Raw genomic sequence first — 15,943 nt, forward strand, 5'->3', positions numbered from 1 at the left:
ATCCCTGCAGTCACGTGATGGAAGATGAAAGTATACTCCTTGTGCAGCTGATATATTCCTTGTGCTGGGAAAAACGGATGGAGAAACAAAAGCAAATGTTCATTATTGTTTGCATAGTTCATAAAATCTCATGTGTTACTTGAAAAAACACATTTCTCCACAAATGTTCAGTGTTAAGTTTCCAACACAACATGGTAAACTCCACAGCAGTCTTTGTTTTGAGGCCTCACTTGCCTCTAGATCCAGTGCTCTTAGCACAAAGAAAAAAAGGGTCCCCCAAAGATCCCTTCTGCTTCACGTGGCCTTCAGTGACGAAAATTGAAATAGTGTCCCCATTGCGCCATGCGCATGGTGATTTCCAGGCTGACTGGCTGAGTGTTGACGATTTAGCCTTTTTTATGTGAAAAATGTGAGGAAGAAATATTCCTATACACTGGGTACTTATTTTTGAATTTGGCAGTTTCACTAATATACTAATTCTTAATGTACGCTTCTAGTGTGTGTAGTCGTGTGAGAAATCTACACTGGGGTGCCTCATAGCTGCACAAATTGTTTACATTCCCAAAATAAATAAATGCTGATAAGTTTGATGATATAAACCTGGCCTTACAGGCTGACAGACCTCAAATTCCTATATAAGTCATTCCCTTATGGGTTAAATATTGATAAAATGCATAACTTTATATGATCCGGCCTGTCTGAATTCAATTCATCACACCTCCCCTGAATTTGCACGTGGACCGCTTAGGAACAAATTTGTTATTAGATTGTTGGTGCAATTATGAGAGCTATTGTATTTGACTGGTCTCCACAAATTACAGCATTTCTCTCTGAATAATAATAATTTTAATTCCTGTATTTGGTGTCTTATATTTCACTTGATACATAGGCCTACTTAAGTCTTCTGAAGTTTTGATGCAACCCTCTTGTTGCCTACCTAAGGTAAACTCACTTAGGTTTGAAGTATCTTTCCTTTCCGCCTAGGTATCACTGATTTTTAAGTACATATATTTCTACACCATTACTGTTATATTATTCCGGCCATTTGAGAGCTTGTAGATTGGCTATTTTCTTTACACTCATATAGCCTACATTTTGAACAGTGAACCAGGCACTTTTCACAGGGAGTCCTTCTACTTTTGTACTTTGAGTACATTTTACTGCAAATATATTTTAGTGCCGCTCATTTGAGTATACATTCTGAATTATCGAACAGGGCAGGGTACTTTTACTCAAGTACATTTGATTTACTGACACTTACAGCTCACAGGGCAGGCTATAGCGCATTGATACTTTTACTCGAGTAAAACATGAGATTACTATATTACTGCCGCTTGCGCAAGCACTCAGTGTTCTTATCCAAGGTCGTCTAGCCACTTAATTCTCCAGCTCCATTTGTAGCGGGCTGGGATGTTATGTAAATGTAACAGGTTTTTGGGAGAGTTGTTACTACTCTAAAGTTCGGACTCCAGTTCACACCAATACAGAGTAAATGACACGACACAATAGGGGTAAATTATAAAAGTACAAAATCCTTTTATTATAATCTAGACATGAATTCATTCAACAATACAATAATTAAATGCAAGGGTACCCTTTTTTAAAACAAAACAATAAATCAATTCATCAGCAAGTCACTTCATCATATTTAAAATAGCAAGCAGCAATTGATAAAACTAGAGGGGAGAGAGTCAGTGAGTCAGGGGAGTTAGAAATACCAGTCCAGTCCAGTAGTGAATCCGATCCGGGTTTTGCGCCTCGCCACAGCCGTGACGAGACAGCTAGTTAAGTTCAGTTCGATCCACATTGTCCAGTCCGGGACTTCCGCGTCGCCGCTATCCGGGCGTCCTGTGGCTCCGCTGTTGGACAGGAGAACGGCACAATGAATGACAGCCCTCTCACAACCGGCACTTTCGAACTATGACAACACACGCACGCTGGCGTTATTACTTTCCTTTAAAAAGGAGTAGGATGAGCATATCAATAATCAATCTCTGGTCTGCTGTTCCACCACCGTCACACCATCTGGCTGGCTCCAGCACCTCAACACAGTAACGGGGACTCGAATCACTTTACTGTCACACTAGATAAAGAGCCTTAAACCACGCACTCAATGGCACTGAGCAGTATAGTTACTTTCCTTAATTCAGTAGATAGAGAGCGTTGACATTGCAGAATGATCAATCTCAGCGACGTGGAGGAGGCGATGAGAACATCGGACCCACGGTGTGGTAGAGAGGAGGAGAGAAGTCCGGTCCGCGGGCACAGCATGGAGAGACGAGGAGATATTGGCCTACAACATGTAGGGAGAAGAGGACAAGGAGAGAGGTCTGGCGTGATCCGACGACGGCGGCAGCAGGCACTGTCTGAGCAGAGAGAGAGGGCCTGAGGTGGGATCTAGGTGGACCTTTTATTTGGGCGTGGAGTTTTCACTGGCGAATGAATGTCTTGACTCAGTCTGTGTCTGATAGGCTGCACACGCCTCGGTTAGAGCACCTGACAGGTAAACAATACTGTGGCATAATGTTCATTGTCCATCGCTATCATAGCGCACGGCACTCATCAAATATAACACAGAAATGAAACACAGCATGCATAATCAAAATGAAACTCAAAATATAAATAAAGCAATAAAACACAATATAAAGTTAACCCTCTATCATGCTGCTCTACATGGCCCTGTGCATTCTGTGACATTAAACCAGATGTCATTCTCCACTCTATGACATAAACACCATGGTTAGTAAATTCTTATTATTTCTAACGCTTTGGCTGGACAATTTTGTTTAGATCCCTATGTGTTGGCCCTTTGAGAGCTTGTAGATCGGCTATTTTGCACACGCATGTAGGTAATGAAACAAAAAACTCCACATGATCACTGATTTGTACTCTTATCCGATCCATCAGCCCCTCTTGGTTAGGCCCGTAGACACTCTGTAGAAACAAATCAGGTTGATTACGTTCCGTGCATATCATGACTGCATTGACTCAGCTGGTTTCGTCTAGGGTTAGCTATTAACTTCACCAATGCCCATTTCCAACTCAAGCACTTACAACACAAAACACAAAACAGACAACCAGCAGGAATATTCAACGGTATCTCTTCACACACCAGCCCTTGAATAATGATACCATAGTGGGCACCGAAATCTAGCAGTGACTTTGACTTTGACCAGAGTGAACCAAAAAGGTACAGTACAGTATGCTGTGGGAAAAAAATGGATCCATCCACAGGCTCAATATGACGTGATGTCACAAATCATACCCTGTTGGACAACATCCAACAGAACAAAAACAACAGGGAAAACTCACAGCTGTTGTGCGGTACGAAAGCAATCGCCCGGCTTAACCTAGCATGGGAGACACCACTAGGCCACTGTCTACTATCCAAGAAACAGTGTAAGAAACAACAGAATAATCTGTCCTGCTAACGAACCAATCGTTAGGCTTAAATATAGACTTTAACCATATTCGCTGCTTGAAACACTGTTGTAAATTATATAACACAAAGCAGTCTTTCCTGCTAACGAACCAATCGTCAGGCTTAAATATGGACTTTAACCATATTCGCTGCTTGAAACACAAAGCAGTCTTTCCTGCTAACGAACCAATCGTCAGGCTTAAATATGGACTTTAACCATATTCGCTGCTTGAAACACAAAGCAGTCTTTCCTGCTAACGAACCAATCGTCAGGCTTAAATATGGACTTAAACCATATTCGCTGCTTGAAACACAAAGCAGTCTAAAACTCTAAACTCTGTCAAGTCAACTAAAACTGTATCAGTCACTTTAAAACAAACAGACTAACAGGGTCTATATCAGTGAAGTTTGGAAGCGTAAAAAAATGTGGGAACAAAAAGACAAGGTTTAACTAAGATAAACCCTGCATTACAACCTAACATGGAGATTACCAGGCAAGAGGAGAGGCACTTATTCTCTAGAAAGAATAAAACATAAAGTGACTCACCTCTTGCTGGCATCTCACTTCTGAACACCAATTGTTGTAATCTAAGTACTGGACCCTCGTCTGGTTCTGACAGACAGGTAGTGTGTGCAGGCTGGGTGGTGTGTGACAATCCAGTTGAAGTATTCCTTTGCTACGGCGACTGCGGCGGCGGCCGGCGGGTACCCGGGAGAACAAATTAACGAGACACGAGACAGTATCACGCTAAGGTTCACAAAGTTTATTACACAAACAGGAAACATATATAGTGCTGGATCATAATGACGTGACAATAAGATATGAGACAGAAGAACGTGCCTACTGCAGCAAGGCTGACCTTGCTGCCGCCTAGATGTCTCTCGTAGCCTATCTATAAAGTATGCTACAGTACCGGCAGTACACAATACATATCAAGTACACTGTATCTCAAGTTCAAGTACATAGACTAAGATGTACTGTGCATGGGCTAATATCATAACAATAACCACAACCTTGTGCACTTTATTCTTATCTATAAAGGACTAAAAACATTTGTAAGCAATTTGTATTTATGATAGATGCTTGCAACTCTGACTGGATTACTGCTTTTAATTTAATCTGGAAGAAAACATACCCAAGGTTTTCAGCAATACAAAAATATCCATAATACACAAATTGTTATAAAATACACACATGGAAAATGTTAGTATAATTTTATTTCTGCTCCTATGTCGTGGAGGCACCACGACCCATGATGGCCTTCTTAGTGTTTCTCTCAGGTTTTAAAAGCATTATATAACACTTTGGTCCAAACAGCGGCACCAAAAGGCCAAAACTAGATGCTAAAATAGCAAATACCTCCACTACATCTGCATATTTGCCTGGAGAGCTGATATATGCTGGGATGAAGGCTATCCACACGGCACAGAAGATCAACATGCTGAAAGTGATTAACTTTGCTTCATTGAAGTTGTCTGGAAGATTCCGTGCCATGAATGCCAGGACAAAACTGAGGAGTGCCAGTAAGCCAATATAACCTAAAACACTGCAAAACCAACTGTTGATCCCACTTCACACTCATAGACTATCGTATCACTGAGGTATTGTGTGTTTGTATGGGGAGTTGGTGAGGCAGATACCAGCCAGGCTATACAGATTATTGCCTGGATAGAAGTAAGAACAAGAACTGTTCCTCTCTGCTGCATAGCACTGAACCACTTCATAATGTCTGCACCCCCAGGCTTGGAGGCCTTGAACACAGCCAACACCACCATAGTCTTTACCAGGATACACGAGACACACAGCACAAAGCTGATCCCAAATATTGCATGCCTCAGCTGACAAGTCCATAGTCTGGGGCGGCCAATGACCAGAAGTGAACACAAGAAGCATAGTTTGAGTGACAGCAAAAGTTGGAAGCTGAGTTCTGAGTTGTTGGCGCGTACCATGGGTGTGTCTCGATGATAGACAAAGATCCCCAGGACAATGGCACACATAAATGTGCCTAACAATGCGATGGTTGTCAAGGAGATACCGAGGGCCTCGTGGTAGGAGAGGAACTCCACGCTCTTAGGGACACAGTGGTCATGCTGGGGATTGGACCAGAAGTCCTCTGGACAACTGATGCACACTGTAGACTCTAACAAAGACACCAAGGTTAAAGGGACAGACAATTAGGTATCATCCTCAAGTGGGGGGTGGACTTGTAAACAGGGTATGGACTACTAAACAGGCTATGGACTAGTAAACAGAGTATGGACTAGTAAACATGGGTATGGACTAGTAAACAGGGTATGGACTAGTAAACAGGCTATGGACTAGTATAACAGGGTATGGGCTATAGTAACCAGGCTATGGACCAGTAAACCAAGTATGAACTAACCTGTTTGATTGCTGATCTCTCCCTCAGAACAAGCATTGCAGTCCAAGCAGCAGACAGGTTCTCCTTTCCTTCTGGCTTTCCAGGTTCCAGGAGAACAGCTCTCACTGCACACTGACTGAGGAGGCTACAAAGGGAAGTAACAATGCATTGATTCTAGGGATATCCCTTTTTCAGTTCCCGATCCAATCTCGATACCACAATTTCTGTGTTAGCCGATACCAATATACCGAATACCGATACCAGTGTTCTGATCTCGTGTTGTGTTTATAGCAAGTGTTTAAGCAGTTATATCCTAAATCCAATACCTGTATTGACATACAGGTCAAATAGAGTAGTACTGCCTGAATACCAGCACACACTCAGAGTCGTACTGCCTGAATACCAATGTGATTGATCATTAAAATAAACATGCTTAGAAAATGCACACAGTCCAAGTGAGCCCTGATCCAGATAAAGTTGTAAACCACTGGACTCGAGTAAATTACATTCTCATAACGAGCTCAACATTAAATATTTTGGAAAGCCAATAAGGGGACCTTTGTGGATTCAAAGCTCCAGAAAATTGTGTCTCCATCAAGGATGAGTTCGTTATCTCCGGAGGCCGACTTCTTGACCACACCTACATGCTGAACCTTTACACTTCCGTTGGGGAGCCACACCCAGTTCATGACATCATAGATTGAATGTATGGGATCACCGTTCTCATCAAAGGATACTTCATCACCAAATTATGTGGTGAAGTTGACCTTTTCCAGGTAGTACACAAGCTAGAAATAGTGAAGGAAATAAAGGAAGACACAACAACTAAAAACTACTGTATGCAATCACATTAACACTAGACACATTGTCAGGGATTGATGTATTAACTACACCCTTGAAATAGGCCTAGAGAAATTGTGTGTGTGTGTGTGTGTGTGTGTGTGTGTGTGTGTGTGTGTGTGTGTGTGTGTGTGTGCGTGCGTGCGTGCGTGCGTGCGTGCGTGCGTGCGTGCGTGCGTGCGTGCGTGCGTGCGTGCGCGATGTGTGTGTGTGGGGGGGCTCATTCAATCAAATACGTGTTAGTGAAATTGGAAGTGATTCAACAAATAAATGAGCAGACAAAACTGGAACTGAAACACAAGCTTATAAATGTTCTTTGTGATGTTCTCTCTCCTAATTCGAGGAAATGTGCAATTCATCTCTAGATGCATTTTCTGTTTATTAAAGAGCTGGAGAGACAGGGAGACGTTACGAAACAACCACTCTATATACAAATAAAAATGTCTTGCCTTTCATAATGTCATATTTAAATATTATTATTCAAAATGTGGGTCTATCTATAGAAACTTTAACTGAAACAGCTGTCGTATCTGGTGGAACCACATTTCATTAATATCGCTTAATAATGTTAAACTAGACATAGACTAAATTCACATCTACATTTGTAGGCCTGATTATTACTAGCTATAGAACTGACCAACAGGGCAGACATTTAGGCACCAGGTCACAGCTTGTACTCTATGCTAAATAGCTATAGGCCTACTTTGATCTAGCAGCACCTAGACTAGAGGTCTCCTGTTGTTCTTAGCTGTGACCACACCTAGTGACCTGTGACCATTTGGTGACTGTCTGTTTCAAATGTGTATTGGGATTTGGGCTTGTATAAAATATACTGAGATGTTCAATCTGTGTGTTAGTGTCCTGAAGGCTGTTCAGGCTGAAGGATGTAGGCTAGGGGGCTCCGGCCCCATGGCTGTGACTTGTAGGCTACTCTCTCTGCAATAAATCTGGACTCCGAAACCTTCATTCATTTGCCTGTCTGCCTCCGACTTTATTCTGAGTACTTTTGCCTAAGTATTTAAGTCAAGTTTGTTCATGGGCTTTATAGAGAGAAAACCAGTCTCTCTGTTTGGTCCAGATACTTCACAGCACTGTGAATTAATATCCCAGCTGCCATGGTTGTATTTTCTGCGAACTGGCACAGCTGTGCCCAGTGAAAGGCCCCCTTCCCGGCACACACTGCAGCATGTCATGGAGGGCATGGGCCAGAGCATACACAGCCTTGTACACGTTATACTCATATCTGAGGTCTGACACTTCAGGCAGTGGAGTCTCTGCTGTTCCTAGGTCCTCTTGTCCAGTACACACCCTTCCACCAGCATCCACCCACGCTGGTGGAAGGGGTGCAAATTTACACTGAAATGTGTGCTCCCAAAACTGCTTCACCTGAAGAAACACAATGAAGACTTGGCCACATATAAAAAGTAAATACTTAGATACTAAATGAAACAAAAGACTCACTAGGTTATTTTCACGTCTCTTGTCAGGGTGGTGGGCAGGATGTGTTTTAACAAGAAGTCCTTGAGACCTGGTATCTCTCCACGACGGATGGCGATACCCAGGGTGCCTCTCAGGTACGGCATGAAGGCAGGAGTCTGGAGTACAGTATATGTCGACCAGACCTCACTGGCCATCCATTGCAGACCTGCCACATCCTGCTTTACCACCTGTTGTGTTGAACAGAATATATGTGTGTATGTGCTACAGTTCTCATTAATGGCCAAATAAAAAGCAAAATAAGGCAAAAAAATTTAAGAAAAATAAATAAACAATTGCTGAGCATTGGAATTGTTTATTCCAATGAGTGATTCAATTGCATTGCAATAAATAAATGGAATTGTTGGTTCCAATGAGTGATTAAATTGCTGCACTGCAATAAGTAAATGGTTGCGAAAACAACAAAAACAACAACAAAGCAACCTACTTAATTTTCTGAAAGAATGTCTCAACTTTAATATAGCTAATTTCAGATTCCCTATAATCATGAATGACCATAATGAACATGTATCATAACCCCAACCTCCTCCAGGAGTTTAACCATATGGTTATCATAACAAAATGCAATGACGACACGAGCTGTGGATGTCTTCATCACAGTGACAATCCTCTTAAGTTCGGCTGGGTCACCGTCCGTGGGCAGAACCTGCACGTACGCCAGACAAGTCAACCCGGACCGCTCCACCTCAGACCGGAAGGACCTGGCAGCGCTGTGTCCATAGTCATTATCAATGATCACCAATCCAAACCAGGTCCACCCAAAACGCCTCATTATCTGGAGCATAGCTTGCACCTGATTGGATGAAGAATGGAAGGACATGCAAGTTCTAGAATAGATCATATATGGGCAACTGAGTGCCAGCGGGGGCCTCATGCGGCCCTCACCTTTACAGCTGTTATAATTCCAAACATGCAAAGATAACCTGCTATAATTACTTCAGTCTATCTTAGCTCAATGACTATAGTGCTACATTGTCTTTTTTAATGAATTTGTATTTGAGTTCATAAAGTTAACATAAGTAGGCTAGTTCTAAATTAATTTGAAATTAAAAAAGTTTATACAAATATTTCAGGATTCCATTTCAAATAGTGATGCACCGAATATTCGACCACAGAAAATATTCGGCAGAAAATGGTTAAAAATGCATTTTCGGCCCCAATACTATAGGCAGAAAATATATCACCGAATAGTGTATGCAATTAATGCATTCAAAAGAGATGAATAAATGTGTTATGGACCCATAATAGTGATTATTAGTTAAGTTAAGTTTTGCCATAACCATTTATTTTGCCATAAATCAGGTAGTTTTAAGGTACGGCCATGACAGCAATGGTAGGAAAAAATATATATAATATTAATCATATTCGGATATTCGGTATTCGGTTTTCGGCCAACTGTTTCCTATATTCGGTATTCGGTTTCGGCTAAGAATTTCCCTTTCGGTGCATCCCTAATTTCAAATATATCAAGCAGATTTTCGGCTACTTTTGTGTAACATAGAATGACAAAGTAGGAAAAAGTTAAAATACGGAGATAAGTGGTTTCTGCCCGACAGTATGCAATGTGACCCTCTGGAGTGAGTGTGTAATATAGGCTACTGTAGTGGCCTCTCCATCATCAAATTTGCCCATCTCTGGGCTAGATTGTACATAGGGGGAAGTGAGTGAATCTCTTACACAGATTCCATAAAGGAAAACGTCTAATCGTTCTCTTTTTTGTTTTTACACTTTCAATAAAGACCTCCAGCTCCAGCAGTAATGCACACAAGCAAAATGAGAGGGAATATGCAGTATTGATTACACTCACTAGAGGGAGGTATTTGACAATTGATTGAAGTATATATTGACAGTTTGCAGAATTACAGTACAGTTCAAGTACAGTACAACTCAATACAAAAACTGTTAACTGTGAGTGGACGACACCATAAAGCATTGCACTTGTTTACAATAGGGCCCACCAGTTTCAATTAATCAAAAGTGTGTGGAACGTGAAGTACTTTTTGATACAAACAGTATTATCTGTAGTACTAGCAGTTCACCTGGAAAGCGTCACTTGGAATTGTTCTAAAGAAGGATGGGAACTGGTTCCGGTCACTCAGACAGGCGCAGGTGGCTCCGGGGCTGACCTGGAAAAGGTACAAAACATCTGAAATATAGGCCTACTCTTTCTTTTGCTTCTTCTTCCTGGTGACCTGTGCCACGAGGGGCACTTTTATCTATTTTTTAATATTTTTTCTCTTCCATAAAATGTACAAAATAGCAGTGATATTCTACGAACACCACAAAGTGATATTTTAAGCTTGTAGATCTGCTATTTTTTAAGTATATGGCCATTTTTCAGCGTGGAAACAATTGACAAATATGCAAAAATAATTGTGATTATCTAAAGAAAAATGTGATTAGGGGATTATTTGATAATTGTGACAGGCCTAATCATGTGTGGACTCACTTTGAAATTGTAACCTTCAATTGGCTGGTGATATAACCACAATTGACTCAAAGATTCAGATTTTACAGGCACGCATGTTGCAATGTATTGTGTTTCATGCCATTGCTGTAACCTTATTATGTATTGATGACGGTGTTTGATCATAAGGTTTAACATTAGAATGGTATGATACATTCAACTACCCAACTATTACTGGAGTAAATGTTACTTTCCACCATGCAGGCCTGGGCAGAGCATCAGAACTCTAACACAGATGCATTGCACTCTGACCTTCTGGAAACCTCCTCCACCCAACCCCCCTCCATTAAAGATGTGCCTGCTTCACCCGCATGCTTTGCCTGTGGCATGTTCTATGCCTTTAAACGGTAACAACACTATATTATGTTTGTCTTTTTTTTCTTTTTTTAAAAATACAGTAAGTAACCAAAATCAAGCATAATTGGTGATGGTAAAAGTGGGTTTCAACTAAGTGATGAACTTACCATGGGTACTCTGTACAAACCTAGTGTACTAGAGACGGCAACTCTCCAAGACTCCAAGTCTTGTCTTATTGTCTCTAAAGGTCGTTGCCTCTAAAACCGTCAGTAGAGTGCAGTATGTCATATACATATACATATATATAACATATACCTGTATGTATGCAAGCTATACGCTGTATGCAAGCTATACCGAATTCCCTTCTCGATGTTGTAAGATGATAAGAGCGCCCCTCACTTCACACAGGTGTTATTTTTTTCTTCCTCTCAAAAGTGGAGGAAACTGAAAAAAAGGGATTGCAAAACCAATCAAAAGGTTTTCATTGGGGTGGTGATATGATTGGTGTCTAAAGTAGTGGGCGTACAGCTTTGTGTTCTCGCTGGTGTAACTACCTTGCATTCAGAAGTGTCCAGAGGGTATAGGGCCAGGCAGACATCTCTGATCGTCTAGCAACAACACAGACCATACCCAGGTGGGTACTAGAATTAAACGGCAGGTGTGTGTTTACCACTGATGACATGTATCTGGCCCAGGGGTGATGAAATACTGCCTACCGGCTCAACAGGTGCACTGTTGGTGTTATAAATAATGTTCAGGTCCGGCGAGACAATCGAGTCTATCTATCCCGGACCTTTCAAAACATGTTAGCATTAATTAATTAGCGTCAGCGAGTACACATGGGTTTACTACTGATGGCCATGTTTACTACTGATGGTCTATATTTGTTCAGTGTCATATAAGCTCATAACTATATTCATCATAGTTATAACAAAATAGCAAAATACAGCAAATGTACGCACACTCCCTAGAGGTCAGGGAAAAATCTCTGCCCTGCATTTTCACATGGGCCTTTATAGCGCCACGAGGAGGCCTGTTTTTTGCGATTTTTGACACAATAAGGAACAGTGTATATTTGTATTTGTATATAAACCGTTATACTGAACCATACTTTTCCCCCTCCTCACGCCTCGTGACATCACTCCTCGTGACACTGCACGCCACCATATGGCCGTCTCCATATATGAAGATCACGACACTGACCTCATCAAAACCTGGATAGCCATACATGGAGAAGACTGGATCATCACCTAGATCTGCATATATAGAGCTGGCCAGCAACTCTACATCTGACCTCAAACCTCAAACCCTTAGATCTCCATATGGAGCTGACCTGTTCTGACATTCCATATGTTGATCCTACCCCACTCATCCTTCCTCTTCGATGTCTCCCTTTTGACTGATACCTGTCCATTTAAAATCTACAGACGGGCCTGCGGCCTGCCCCAAAGTTATTAGTGCATGCAGCCACGCCCGGCAGCCGGCGAAAACTAGAGTTCAAAACAGGCCCGAGAATTAAGGCCTGGCCCTACCTGAGCCCTCATCAAACCCTGTACACTCAAGACAATGCCTCCGATGCCACCCTTGGATCTCCATATATGGAGCTGACCTGTTTTGACATTCCATATGTTGATCTGACCTCATCAAACCCTGTACACTCAAGAAACGCTCCATATGGCCAGTACAGAATTAATTCCATACATATGTTGACCAAATAGCACTCTACTCCCATGTTCAAACAGGAGTTAGCATTTATAACCATCAGAATTTAAACTCTTACAACTGTGCTCACAGGAAAACTCAAAGATTAAAGAAAAACAAATCTAATGTCTTCTGAAAATGTATTGTATTAATTCTGTTTTCTACGTCATTTGATCAATTAAAGGTCAAATATAGTCTACCTGATACGGAAACGGAATGGTGGAAAAGTATACAGTTAAGACATTGTATTAAAACAGTGGTTTAAACAGAACCAGAATATCTGACAGGGATTCACAAATTATTTCACAAGGTGTGGAAATCTAATGTTGGGGCTACAATGTTTTATGACTACATGAGGGATAGGCTCAACGGTTTGAGGGTCTTAGGCCCTCATTTATCAACCGTGCGTACGCCAAAATATGGGTGTACGCCGAAATTACCGCAATTGTCGGCATTTACGATTTGCGCCAACGTCTGATTTTGAACTTGAGCCAAGACAAAAACCACGTCTGGTCGGGAGCTGTCGTACGCTTTGTCCTCACCTGTTTTTCTGTCGTAGAACAGCGGAGCAGCATTGTTTGACCAGCTGAGAGGCTGTCACAGGCATCGAAACATATGTATTCACTCCTAAAATGTTTATATAAAACTGTATGTATATGGGCTAAATGTAAAAAAGAAAAAAAAAGTAAAGGAATACATCAACATGTGTCTTTGTGTCATATGAAATTAGTAGGAGATTTCCAACTTTACAAGCAAGCAATTAAAATCGCGCATTTAAAAACAATGTTGCAAGTTAGATGCGTAAGCCATTTAAACAGTGTTTTGCATGATGAGCGCATACATGCGAGGATTTTGGCTGTCTGTGCTGAAATATTTCCATGACGGGACGTTGGAGAGTATAGTAGCCTACAGTGCTGCAGCGCGGAGAGTCCCAACATGGGTAGCCTACTGTAGCCTAATCTACAGCAGGCCGATGTCTTTCTGGAGTTACAGTATGTGCAATCTCCTCCTCGTTTAATAAACCCGGCGCGTCGCTCGAATGCCAAATGTGCCGTGCCAGCGCAAGTGGGAACGCATCGGAGATAGTATAGGCTAAGCCAGCCTGCAGCCCACCACCACCACCACCACCACACTGTCCAGTGCCACATGAGGCTACGGGTTTGGCTGTAATATTCATATATATGACAGTTGACAGCGAGGCAATTTACATACTGTCGAACGGTCAATTGGTCACGGTGTCACGGACGGACCACAGTGATAGAGAGAGACAGACAGGACAGGAGATGCACCTTGCAAAACAGCAGCGTGTGTGTGCGCCTATTTGTTATATAATTCATGGTTCACAGGTTCAGGTTTTCGTTCACTAATATATCTTGTTGTATATTAAATGAATAAAGACTTATTTAATATACAACTAACAACACAGTGACAGTTGCTTGCAAATTGCGATATGTGCGTGCGTGCGTGCGGGGGGTGAGGCGGGCATGCAGCAAGGGAAGCGAAGCGAGAGGAGAAACAGACAGGGTAGTCCTACAGCTTTATTTAATTCATGCAGGTTTATTTATTTAAGATACAACAAGTTGCGTGTGCGTGCGTGCGTCTGTGTGTGTGTGTGTGTGTGTGTGTGTGTATGGGAGGGGGCAGCAGAAACTTTTTTTCCCCTGTAACCATGGTTTCCAGGTCGTATTGCAGTTGTTCATGTCGCAAAACCGAGGGCGCGGCTAGATTTTATAGGGCGTGCCAGATTGATTTCAGCCGTCACATTTATCACTGCTAGGAATGAAATTAGGAAGGAACAGCTGTCTGCGATCACTTTGTAAATGCCGACCCGACGTGGGTGTACTACGAATCCTACACTCGAATTTGGGGCAGAATTTCCACTCGATTGATAAATGAGGGCCTTAATTACTACGCTGGGAGCAGGATTTAGGGGTACATATTACAGATAACATATGGCAAGACAATATTGCATCATGGCATACTTCCTCACAAGAAGCACAGTTATTTAGCTATAAGCTAATAAATATATGTTATTGTGCTACATGTAAGATGGCTAAACATAAGTTGAAGAACACTGACCTCTGCTGGCGTTGCGAGAAGCAACCTGGTACATTTAGCCATATACTATTGAGTGTGAGGTCCCTTCTTGGATGAAATTATCCTCTTTGAGTGGTGATATAGCCACTCCTATTCGCAGCTATGTATGTATGTATGTATGTATGTATGTATATGTATTGTCATGAACTGGCTCACATCATGACAAAAAGGGAGACAACACACAAGATTAAACTTATTATTTTATTTATAACTAAAAAAAAAGGCATGAACGGTGCAAAAGGTATGAGGTGTGAATGGTCAGTGACATCAGTAGTGTAAAGTGTGTATGGCTGTGTGAACATGGACTGTATGTGCGAGTGCAGAAAGCAACTGAACTGAAACTACTTCAAACAACCAAAACCAAACAGGCAGTGTAACTGTGCAGGAGAGAGAGAGAGAATGGCCTCGACCAGCCTGCTTTTATACCCAAGGGGATAATTGGGACCAGGTGTGTCAATCCCCAAGACACACCTCAGCAGGCTGGCCCTATCCTCCTACACAGGGACAGAGAACAACAATTAGTATCAAACCAAACCAACCCCACACACACCCATGGGACCCATTAAGCCTACTACGGTATGTGTTGAAATTCATCATTCTTCTGTTTCTCTTCTACACATTCAGGCTAAATTCAGCTGATTGGAATACCTACATATTTGAAGTGTTTTACAGGAGCTCAATCTGCTTATCTCCATTCTGTTGTTTATTGCTACCAACACAATTTACATTTTGCCCAATTAGGCCTGTGACCTACATTGAGTTTGACACCCTGCTATGATGTCAGTGCAGCACAGGCAGCACGTGTTAGTTTAAAACCGGCCACGCATGTCGGGAGCGACAGTGTTATCAACTAATGCCTGTCGGACTGTTAGTATGTCTAACTGTGACTGTAGAGCACTTCTACATTGCAGTATTGATACTTTTACTTAATGTGAGTACGTTTTCCACGTGGTTGGGGGACACATGTCTCCAGGTGGGGCACATATGTTGGTCCGACGTAACAGTCCGACAGGAATTAGTCCGACACATGCGTGGCTGGTTGAGACTCAACCGTGGCTCCCGACATGCGTTGCTGGTTAAGACACAGGTGTGGCCGGTTAAGACTAATTTGTGGCTCCGAGTCCCGACATGCGTTGCCGGTTAAAACTCACCCTTGGCTTCCCTGTGAGGTTAGGGTTTTGGGTAGGGTGTCGGACTAAGGCCTGTCGGACTCTTAGTACATCGGACCAAACACATGCACCCCTCCTGGGTGACGTAAAC

General features: G+C 42.1%; 1 pseudogene across 1 annotated transcript; it reads right to left on the reverse strand.

Moving 5' to 3' along the window:
• Positions 1-4,649: 4,649 nt before the first annotated feature.
• LOC306921203 (extracellular calcium-sensing receptor-like) lies at positions 4,650-8,207 on the reverse strand (annotated as a pseudogene). Its single transcript has 3 exons — positions 8,100-8,207; positions 5,806-5,929; positions 4,650-5,562 (listed from the first exon to the last, which is right to left on the reverse strand). The product of its transcript is annotated as an extracellular calcium-sensing receptor-like (transcript).
• Between the last annotated feature and the right edge of the window lie 7,736 nt (positions 8,208-15,943).

The sequence above is a fragment of the Electrona antarctica genome (genome assembly GCF_951216825.1).
Source record: "Electrona antarctica genome assembly, chromosome: 4".
Lineage (NCBI taxonomy): Eukaryota > Metazoa > Chordata > Actinopteri > Myctophiformes > Myctophidae > Electrona > Electrona antarctica.